Genomic DNA, 12,400 nt, shown 5'->3' with positions numbered 1-12,400 from the left:
TTTGCCCTGCAAACCACAGCAAAGGCACCGATGTGTGCATTGAGAATGAGCAAAATGCTCTTGGGGCATCGGGGGCCTCAAAGAGCCCATCTGTCTGCTGGCAGAACCTGCTGTGTGCCCTTAGCCCTGCTGAAGGAGTTGGTGTAGGATAACAGCAGCGAGCCCCCGAGCCAAGTGGGCTGTGACAGCATGCTGGCGGCCTTCATCGCCATTTGGGCTACAGATATGGATGCTGCCCTGGTTTCAGCTGGGACAGAGTTATTTTCTTCGTAATATCTGCTATGATGTTACACTTTGGCTTTAGGAGAAAAACAACGTTGATAACACACGGATGTTTTAGTATTTGCTGTGCAGGGCTGCTTGCCAGGATAAAACACGACAAATATGAGGGGCGGGAAACAGGCCAGAGCGACCATGGGTACCGGCACAGGGCTGGCAGCCATGAGCAGGCCACACCCCAGGCCTGGCTGTACAGAAAGCCATCTTTGGGCCTCTGAGGCCTCGTGCCACTGTGTGAAGTGAGCCTGGTCCCCTCGTGACAGCAATTTCACACCTGAGTCACCAAGCTGGAGGTCATTTTGCCCCAGCTGTTATCACCACACTTTGTCAAAGGGACTGATTTCCCACCACAAGGCTGCTTGCTTTCATCTGATCATTTTCATTATTTCTAACCAGCTCTCTACAGCATCCAGCAAGAGCCCCAAAGGTTTGCCACAGTGGTGATCCAAGCATGCACAGTGCTCACATTCAGCTGAAGAAAGCCCAGTTCAGTGGTGGAGGGCTCTGTGTGACACTGAGTGTGCTGCTCTGTGCTGCTGTAGGTGTGCAGTGGTCCTGAGCCAGCAGGAGCACGATCAGGACATCAAACAGGCACAGACCGCTCTTCCAGAATAAGCAGGAACAGCAGCTCTTGATTATATCAATTATATCTTCCAAAGGAAAAGCATGCAAACTCCTTTTTTTCCCCCACAAACCTGTGACATCTTTCTACCTATTCACAGAGGGTCTCATTATTTTTGAAAACATAGGGTAAATCATTCCCAGAAAATATTTTAAGCTACTGGATTTTTTCCTTTTTTCCCTTAGGTAGATTCAAAAATCTTCTCTATGTTCCACATCAGTGGCGTCTTTCAGGCTTTCTGCTTAAAAATCAAAAAGGTGGAACTTGACCTAGGCAGGCTGTTTCTGTTATTTATCTGTGCCTTTTCAAGCAAACAAAGCTGAGTGTGTACCATGAAGTCATTTCTGGTAGCTCTGAACACAAGATGCTGCTGTCCCAGGCAGGCAGGAGGAATTGCTGTGTAACACCCAGCTCAGGGCTCCTTTTTACCACTGCCATGTGCCCTCTGCAGTGACTGCTTTGCTGCTGCCAAAAGGAAAAGGGAGGCTTGAATTGATATCTAACTACCTAAATACCATGGCCCCTTTGGTATTTCCAGTGCAATGTGGGAGACAAGTAGAAACAGGAATCTATGTTCTCCTCCATAGGTTATCCTCACCACGGGGTTGTCAGGCAGTGCTGAATTCACCTTTGAAGCTTTAGCCTGTCAGGAGCTTAGCCCAAATCATTCTTTGTTGGGTTCTAATAAAGTAATTCCTGCAAGACACCTTCAGAAGAAGACCCTGTTACAAACAGGGCTACGCAAACATGGGGATGCACAGGGCAAATCTCCCAAGTCTCTGGCTGAAATTCTGCACCAAATGACATTTTCTGTGGGGCAAGGTACCAAAAAGTGATGTTTTAATGGCACTACAACTGTTTCAAACAATTTAAAGTAGCTTGGCTAGTGATTATTTTCCTCTCAAAACATTAGCTTTTCTGATGAAGTGGCTGGCCTGTGCCCAAATCATGGAACGCTGGCTGCCCAGGATACCAAGAAGGGAAGGTGAGCTGAAGGGAACACATTGTTGGACCAAGATGTATGGGTTATCTGCAATTAAAATGGCTGCTGCCTGTGAGGCAGAGAGCACCTTCCTGGTGATTTAACTGTTTGAAATATGACTAGTTTCGCATATTTTGAGGAAAAAAGAAAAAGAAAAAAAAAGAAGTAAAAGACTGGAGGCAGGGTGAAATACAAGAAAAGGTGGAAAAGCAAAAAACTGAGATATTTGTGGAGAGTAAAACCATAGGGAAGTACATCATGACCAAATATAGATCATTCCTTGGTTTCAAGTTTGCAAGCACAATGTCTTACTTCTAATTTCTTAGAGTTTTGAGACTTAAATTGATACATTTCTGGGTGGAATTGTCCACACTGAAGATAAAATCTGAAAGTGTCAAAAAGACCCAGAGGGGGATATTATCTGTGATGATACAATTAAATACTATATTATAGAAGAGTATGTAATGTGAAACTGAACTGAGGTGGCCAGGGAAACTTATGACTTGATTATTTCTTCACAGCAGAATATTTGACCTTGAAATTGTAGCATTTCTTTGCCAAAGTTTTCACATGTAATATTAATAGGAAATTTCAGTGGCTTCAGTCACAGGCTTGTCAAGGATCCCCAGTGACCACATCCCTAGTTGTCTTTCTGCTCCATTACATGTGGCAAGCATGAGAGAGATGAGAAGAGTAAATGAGAATTTGATTGCTTTGAAAAGAAAGATGTACATCTCCTGTACAAATTTCATGTTCAAATTTACATGGAATCACTTTCTGGAGTATCTGGTTTATAGCACATAAAAGGCAACAATGAAAGTATTAAGAATGAATGTCATAGGTAATTATTTTAAAGTTAATAAATATGTAATTAATTTCCAGTCCCAGACAGGATGGAACAGGACAGGATGGGATGGAGCCACACTGGGGAACAGGGCTCAGCCCTGTGTATGCTGCAACAACTGCGAGGGTCCCCAGCTCCCGTGTAGATGATATTTTTAGGAGGACAGATTATTTCTGCAGCCATGACAGTCACAATGTGTGATGTGTGGCCTCTCCCAGACCAAGTCAGCCCTGGAACCTTCAGGTTTCCGAAAACCTTGGAAAATTAAGAGTTTCCAGTTTTCTCTAAAAGCACATGGCAAACACAGAAAGTGCATTCACAGCTGCACTGCCTCCAATCTTCCCAGCCCTTTAACTCCTTCTTGTATAAGCAATGGGCATTTGCTTTGCATAATTGCTCCAAGTTCTGGGCCTCAACAACTTCTGGCACAATGTCATGCAGACTACTACCAGGAGCAAGAGGTGGGTTTCTGGTAGATCTCCTTTATTGGGGACCACTGGCTTTGTCTCACAGCAATGAGTTATCTCCCCTCTGTCTGATGATTCAAGGTGTTTCAGCTGGAAAGGATGCATCAAAAACGTCAGCAAACAAAAAATGAGCAGCAATTTCTCCTTCATAATAATAAAATCAACCAGCATTTCCAAAAATACTCACCTCATTTATATACAAGGCAAAAATTGCTCTGGAATTATCACTGCTTGTAGGGAGCTGCCTTAACTTTATAGATACGAGAACAAAGCACCTATTTTTGTTATCATGAAAGAAAACCTCATACATCCTTCAATCCACCCATATTTCAGAGCCCAATCGAAGCAGGGCAGCAGCTGTGGCTGCTCCTCACAGTCAGCTGGAAACATGGATGATGAATTGCGTGTATGCCTGCCTGTCTCCCCCCTCATCCAAAAGCCAATCTCTTGGACGAGGCTGGATGCTAACAGGGATACACAGGACCACCTGCTCTCCCCGGGCTACATAATGTGATCTCTGAGCCCAGATGCGGCTGAATATTTAGTGAATCCAACTTCAGAGGTGGCAGCTAAGGTCAGCAGGGTGTTGTGGAGCAGGCTGCTGAAGTGGGTCATTTATTTTCCAGTCGCCAGACTGCTGCAGGTCTCTTCAAAATGTGCCTTTTGCCTCTCTGCTTATGAAACATCAAAGATTAAAAGCTGTTGTACAGTGCTCAGCAATGCCTCTGGCACAGACCAATTTGCTTAGAGGAACCTGAGAAGCAACAGCCACAGCAGGGAAGGTGCTGACAGTGTGACAAGCCTTTACCCCTGGATTCTTCACAAAGCCATCCTTCTCCAGGCTCCAGAGTGATTCAATCAAGTTGGCAGGCCAGTTCATGGGACATATTTTCCCAGTATGCCCAAAGCCAGTTCACACAGAGCAGTTCTGGGGACTTCTCACCCCACTGTGTCACACCAACAGTTGGTGTTCATGGGCTGTTGTTACCGTATGGCTGCAGAGGGAAAAATCACCCCCAGAACAAAGTCTATAGGGCAAGCTAAAATCACATCTCTGTAATAAACAATCTTCCAACACAACTGCCTAATTTCTTCCCTGATAAAAGAAAATCTCTGTTTTACAGCTGCCTCTTGTTTCCTGCTTTGTACCCAATTATCAGCCGAGCAAGCCAACTTTCCACTTACTCCATTACTTTGCATTATGAACACTGTACTCTGATCTGAAATGTTGCCAAGTGCTCTAAAGAGCTATTGCACTCCCCTTGTACACCATAACATTAATATCCTCACAGTCCCCCTATATTAATGAGTTATGACCTTTCTTCCTTCCACTGCAATCACTTTTCCTGCCTTCTGCCCCTGCTGCAGAGTTGGTTTTCCATCACTTGTTTATTCCTCCCTTTAGTTAAGAACACACTGAAATAATTTCTTAATCATTTAAATTACAGCTTCATATCCCTAATTTCCCCAAATATTTGTATTTTCCAATCATTAAAGTTTTCTTTCGAATAACAGCAAATAGCAAGCACCGCTCCTGCATCCAAAGTTATAGCTGAAAACCAACAGTGTCATTATTTCCTGTAATAACAACATATAAGGATTTGTCTGACTGAAACAGGTGAATAAACGTAACTTTCAGTACGTGCCAGAACGGATACCCTAAGCAAAAGCAGAGAAAACACCACTACCAACCTGGTTCTCAGAATGGACTCAGGAACAGCTAAATTGACAAACATCTTGCCTTTGTATCTTCATTTAAAAGCAAAAACAAATTCAGAAAGCAGGTGGAGTCAATTTCTTCTTTCAGTCCAGCTTAAATCAGCCAGACATTCGCTTTTAGTCCTACATCCTCACACCTGCTTGACCTAAGAGAAGCAGCAGTAAGACGCTGGTGGCAAGAGGGAAGGTACTGGCAGGAGCCAACTTGCCGGTACAGGAAGGGGAGATGGAGACAGATGGCATCTTGGGCCAGAGGAGCCACATACATCTCTTCTGTGCCCAGTCAGACCTAGCAGAAGTTCAAAAAGGCTTTGTTGTATCCCAGTGACATCTAGGAGCAGGCACCAGCACGCCAGGCCCAGCAGCCTGGGTGATCCAGGCATCACAATACAAAGCTATATTAATATATTAATACAGTATTATATTAATATTAATACAATGCAGAAAGGTTTCTCGCCCTTAGTGATGGCCACCTCTGCATCCTCACAACAGGGCTGGGAATTTTGCTTACCCCCTCAGATCCAAAGCAAACAGAGTACAGGGCAGCGGGATCAGGATTGTGGAGGCACAGCTGAGTGTGCCCTGTGGTTACTGATCATAGAATCACAGAATCATAGAATGGCCTGAGTTGAAAAGGACCTCAAAGATCACCTAGTTTCAACACCCGTGCCTTGGGCAGGGTCACCAACCACTAGACCATGCTGTCCAGAGCCACATCCAGCACTGCCTTGAATGCCTCCAGGAATGGGGCATCCACACCTCTCTGGGCAACCTGTTCCAGTGTATCACCACCCTCTGAATTAAAAGGATTATGTAGGATTTGAGGTATTCTGCTGGGTAAATGAGAGCAAACAGGGAAGGTATCAAGAGGCAATTTCGGAACATGGCTGGTTGGAGAAGCTGTGCTCAGAAGATTCAGGAGGGAGTAGATAAGGAACAGCACAGAAAAAAAACATGGAAAAGGGAGAGGGAGAAAGAAAAAAGCACAAGGTGGTTTCCTCTGCTTTGTAGTAGTGTTGCAGCCTGTACATTCCCTCACAGTCTTGTCAAAACACCCAAGGAAATCAGCACAAATCCTCATGGTTTATCTTATCTGAGCAACAACACGTCTGCCAAGCTGCACAAAAGCTAACAGGTGGCAGCCACTCCTCACACAGGATGTCGTCAAGTAAGGGACCAGAGCTGCAGCCACTCTCTCATTTTGCAGCAGGACTCCACCTAGGTCAGCAGCAGCACTTTGCCAAGCTCAGTACTGGCCCCTGGGTGCCATCCCGGCAGACCTCAGGGGCTGTGAGGTGCTGCCATGGTGGAGTGACCCAGGTAGCAGGAAATTGGGCACAGTACGCCTGGCTGAGGCACAGGAAGAGCTGGAACAATGTTACTGTCACTTCTGTAGCTGCTGTTTCAAGCCCTGTCACTGAGCGTTATGCTCCTGAGGCCTAGTGCCCCACCCCACCTGAGCCCACAGACTGCCCAGCACTGAGAGGATGCACTAATCTTTCTGATTACTGAAATGTATGTCTTCTATATGCATATAGGCCATATATATTGTGCATATGTACAGCTTTTCTCACATTTTCTGTCTCTGAAAACTGAACAAGGCACCCTGGAAGCCTTCACCATCAGGAAAAGATCATACAGCATCAGTTACGCAGACTGGCAAAGTATAATGCTCATCCTATGTTAAGCACCATTGCTAAGGTTAAGAAAGTTTTTCGGAGCTTCCTTCTTTACCTCGGAATTATTGCCAAAGTGGGAAAGGAAGAGAAAAAAAAAATGAGCCACTATTTTCTTGGTACCTGGCTTAGTCACAGCAGGAATTTACACAAGTCTCTTAAGAAAACCACAGCTCCACTTCTTTAGTAAGATATTAAGGCTGGAGGTAGCCTGCATTAGAGTCATGGTCTTGTTTGAATAAATTGTTCAAGGAGTCAGAATTCCAGTCGTGGACTTTTACTCATCATCAGCCACATTGTGTCCAGCTCCTGACTACTCACCAGATCTAATTTTTGCTGCTTTCCTTCTCTTTTTGCTTTCTATATACTGAATTCTGATTTAAAAATAGCTCCTCTCTTTTGTGTCATTCACTTACAAAATTAGGAAGGAGGAGGGCAGAGAAAGAATAAAGCATCCCTAATCAATTTGAACAAAAAGGAAAGCTGCAAAAATTACTACTTTCAAGCTCCCTGAGAAAGATAACAGCTTATCAATTACCAGCATGTTTCTAAATATACGCATCTTCTGCCTTTAGGTCAAGTTACAAGAATAAAACTATGTCTTCTGGTTTTCCTTTTCACTGAAAATTGTTACGTCCAGGACTGACAGCAATTTGTGAAGCCCTGCTGTCTGATGGCCAGCAGAAGTAGCATTAATTAACAATACAGTTCTCAGAACATTTCAAAGGCCACCTGGTTATAGGAGGGGTATAAAACTCGATCTGCAGTCCAAGCAGGAAGCCTCAAAGAAACCACAGAATTCCTATTACAAGATATGAGTTTACTTTAAACAACACGGTTCTGGTATTTTGTATTATAATAAAGACTTAAATTTACTCTACAAAGGTTGATTTTGAATTCTTATAGAGAAAAGGACTAGAAAATTTTGTTTTTTAATGGTAAGATGGCTTTAAGATAATGTGTGATGGTGAGAAGTTTGAGTGCATTATGCAGATACCTGCCCTGCAGACAAAAAAAAATTACCTAAGTCACTCAAAGTGACATTCCAAACACTGCTGCTATGTGGCTTATTTCTTCTCTACATTCATCTCCTTATCCTGTAAAAACAGATCTACAAACCACATCATTGCTACCGACATCTCCTGCGGCTGTCAGAATAGGGGAAAGAAAAAAAGAACAAAAGGAAGAAAAAGAGAATAAAAGGAAGGGAAAGCAAAGGTAGTGTCTGCAGTGGGGAAATTAGGATCATGGGACTGGGCAAAATTGTCTCTGGGCAATTTGAGGGCATCACATAATTAAGTTGCTTTCATGAATGGATCAAAAACCAAATTAAGGTGACTGCTCATCAGGGGAGAGTTAAGGGACGCTGGGGTTAGATACCCATTTTTGCCTTCTTGGCCCTTACCACATGGCTGCAGTAGCCATAGGGTACAGTAACTTGTCAGATTCTCAGCTGTACCATTACTTTCAGGATGTTCCATTTATACACAATTTAATCTATGATTCGTACCATGCAATTAATACGGGGAACAAAAACTCATCACAAATGATGTGGCTTTTGTGGCCCCTGAACTGACCAAAAATTTATTCATAACCAACTGTCACCATGGGAGGAAGCAGACCCACTCAAAGCTTGGCACAACAAGCAGAAGGCAAATTTCATTTTGGATGGAATTAAGAAAAGAAATGTAGTTTATATTTCTCCATTTCCCACTGTCAGCTGTCAGCTGTGCCTTGCGGAAATGAGTAACAATTTATGATGCCGGGCACTAGAGATCTTAGTAGCCTGTGAAGTAGTTTTCATCGAGCCTTCCTGGTGGTTCTGCACAGTGCTGGGAGGGTCACTTGGCACTTCAGATCATCTGGCTCAGCTCTGCCGTTCTGCTTGTGGAAAAGAGGTTGGCTGCATGTGAGGTTCGAATAATCTTTAGTAAAGTAATTCCAGCAAAAGTAATGCAGCAGATAATTGTGTCTGTTTTCTGGTCAGATATATCTGAGTGGGAAGGGACCTGTGCTTCTAACCATCTCCTTTCACAACATAGATGAATAAGAAAATTAAGAGCTTTACCACCAAAGATGAAGGGGCAGAGGGAAAACAGATTCAGATTTGAAAGCTAATTTGAACAGCTGAAATAAGTAACAACTTTTTGCATTTTATAAAAAGCACGGGGGCTGCCTTTCAGCATTCGATGTAAACTCAGATAATTAACACACTGCTTTGATCACAAAATGCAATGGTATGAATGCTTAAAACCATAGTATACTACAGTACCTGATAATTTCCCAAAACACATATTTCTAGATTTCTGAGAATGAGGAAAGTTGGAGAGTGACAGAGCTGATGTCACCGCCCTGTGAGAGCACATCCCCGCATTGCATAATGACCCTCTGTACATTGCCTATTTAAAAACCTCATGGAAGAACCTTACAAGTTTAACTTCTGCTCAGTACACAGTTCCAACCATATCCTGGAGATAAGCAACTCACTTTTATTTAGAGTGTAATTATTCCAGAGAAATCTCTTATCAAAAATGTAATCCGGAATAATAAATCATTCAGCACAATATAATCACTTACAAGAACAAACACAGCCCCTGTTGGTGCCTGCATGCCCTGGGCATGTTTCTTACATATGCTAGGTGACAATGCTTGTGGCTACCATTCCCAATATCATATTTTCTATTCCCAATACACACTTATTCAAAGCAATGCTTATTCAACAACAGTTGCATAAAATGCAATTCAAGCATTCATTATCAACCTCTCAAAACCAATAAAACACATCAAATAAGCCAGTGATGTGCTTTGTACAACAAAGCAACCCACAGATATGTCATGAAATATTAGCACAAGTACTTGGCAGCATTGTGGCCACTCTTTCTGACATTGCTGCACTCAAGGGCTTGGTCACCTGAACCCACAGAGGCTGTCATGTACCAGAGAGATCCCTGGGCAAAAAGACAGGATCATTTGCATTTATTTCCCCTCATTTCTGGGAAGGGGAGCACACATTCATCTGATCCAGTATCAGGAGACATCACAGAGGCAGTATCAGCAATAGCTGAGACCACCAATTTCTACCAGTGGCATCCACCTCTCCCTACTCACTGTGGCATTTATGGGAGCCCTACAGTTGTGCCATTGGCTCGACTGACCCGTTTCACCTGCCAAGCTGGCAGTATTTTCCCTTACTGACTGTCTTCAGGTTAAGCCCCTTCCATCTGTCTGTGAGAGGAGAGAATGTTGCTTTCCTTAGTGTTTTTGATTTTCCCCTTTTAAAACCTCCACTGTAGGACATGCCACTTCTCTTGTCAGTGAAGCCCCCTCCACATCTACTCAGTGCTACTAAAAAAAAATTAGGTCTGTAATATAGCTTGAAAGGTAATAGCAACAAATTAGTATTACAAATATTTTACTTTCCCGTTAACATTGATTTCATAATTACAATATATCAGTTCCTTCCTATTGCCTTTCCCACATCCTTCAAACAGCCTTTCTCACTTCACCACACGTGCGGAGAGCAGCAAGCAGGAGATGCTCAGCCCTTCTGATGACACTGGCAGCCAACACCAGATACGATTTGCTCATGCAGTGTGCTGCCACAGTCCGCATGCCACGCTTTTCTACCACCAGGTAGATTCTACCACCCTGCTGGTGCTGAAAGGGGTTTTTTTCTGGCTGACAGTTGTTTCTGGAGAACAATATTCCATATTCTCTTTTGTATAGCCACCGTGGAGAGGTGATCGAGGTATAACAGCAGGTTCAGAAGGAACAGCTGCTGAATGTCAAAGCAGTACCTGCTCACACTGCAAGGTCTGTCATCAGTGTCAGCAACACAGCAGCCACTGCTCTGTTCTCTCAGTGGCATTAAATGATCAAAACCCAAACCAGAAGGGCTGAGACATCCGCAGGGGCAGCACACGGAGCGGAAGGATCGGTAGGAAATGTACATAAGCATTACAAAAGATATTCTAAGGCCACAAAAGTTTATCTACAAATAAGCTTCCAAGATAAGTAAATTTAGATGAATATAGCTTTTTCTGTTGTCTTGAAATAGACTTGAGAAAAATTCCCCATGTTGCACTGGATTCCATTGGAAGCATTAATTCAACGTAATGTCTTTTTACCAAACGAAAGTACCCAGGGGACTAGCTAGAGCAGAAATATAAATGATTACTTAACTCAGGTCCGACCTTACAGTCAGCAAAAAATAACCACAGTAAAATCAGGACTTAAACTATAGGAAAAAAAAAAGTGTTAAGTGGTGTAATAAGCATGTCCCTACGCCTTGTGAAACCTAGTGCATTTGTATTGGTTTAGGAGTCGGTATTCTGCTCCTTTCGTGCTTCATGCATTAAAGGAAAAGGAATAACAGAGTGTTTGCTTTTAGCATGCTAAGATAGCAAGGGACTGAAAAGATACAAAGCCTGAAAGAAAGCAGGGCTGTGTGAGCTCTGTTATCAGCCTGAATGGCAGGCGTTTGAAAAGATGCTGCTTGGTCATTTCAATATGAAGCTACGAGACACACTGTTATACTATTTATTTTTCCCATGAATACTGTAATCTTCTCTTCCTTATCCCAAAACTCACTACAAACCCAACATTGTACATGACAATCTAAACCATGAGCAAGTGAGTATTGCATAGAAGATTCTGGTATTTGTGTTCTTCAATTTAATATTAAAGAGTTATGATTTAATTGTATTAAAGCAAAACTGATTGAAGATTTACAATATGTGAAGCTATGAATTGCAGCTTTTCTCTCACCAGAACCATCACATATTCCTGTGAATTCCACTACCAGTGAAATACAAGTTTCCTACTTAAATGAGTTTTAGTCAAGTTTCTATTAATAAGTTTTTCTAAAACTGAGAACATAAAAGGTTCATATGGCATTACAAATGCCTCTGACAGCCTTTCATCGGGTGCAGTCAGCAGCACTCCCTAGCAAACTTCTGTTAGGAATGCCATCTCGTGGTTAAAAGCTGTATATAACGACTCCAGGTTAACATCACTACATTTTCACTGCAAAATATCATTTATGCAGAAATGAGCTATTCATATACGACCTTTCAAACTGCACGGACTATTAACTATCTATTCAGCTATTATTAGCCATTCTGAATGAAAATGTCAGTGAATATGGATTTTCCTTCCCCATCTGTATACAATGCTAATTCATTATGCTGAGAGCAGACGCATCATTAGGAGACGGCATGCATGTATTAGCATTTTAAATAGAACTAGGTTGCTACATGCACTTCGCAAAAAGTCCACCAAATTCCTTGTCTATTTACATGTAATTTCGTGAATTAGATTAAAATGTAAGAAAATTCAAGCATTTTTCTCAAAACACTTCTGGAGAAGAGCCCACTGAATGCTCCACCTTCTCTAAGCATTATGGAATCTCTTCAGTTGGTGTAGAGAAGGATAAGTAGAACCTCAGCAATGAAACACTGGATGTTCCAATTTGTTTTACACAGATCTTACTGTGAGCTGAACATGAACTGAAAGTGGCTATCAGATCACAAGTTGCTCACCAAAGCACGGAGAAATGACAAGCAAACAAGAATAGAAAGAAGGGGTCCAAAAGCATCTAATAATCCTTAAGAGATCTCTGGTTTAGAAAAGCTTAGAAAAATGAATAATCAATAGCCACATTCAATACAGCTGACATTTTTGAAGGCAATTCCCTACTAGCTATGCTCACGTAATTTTCATAATAAAAGTACGTATTGCACAAATCATCACAACACGCATCGTATAATGAAATTTAAAACTAATGAGCCGTATCCTAATAGCCGTAAGTCA

This window comes from Cyrtonyx montezumae, unplaced genomic scaffold (assembly GCF_038088225.1).
Source record: "Cyrtonyx montezumae isolate F1298 unplaced genomic scaffold, pur_monq_1.0 scaffold_14, whole genome shotgun sequence".
Lineage (NCBI taxonomy): Eukaryota > Metazoa > Chordata > Aves > Galliformes > Odontophoridae > Cyrtonyx > Cyrtonyx montezumae.
Note: the sequence above shows the minus strand (reverse complement) of the source record.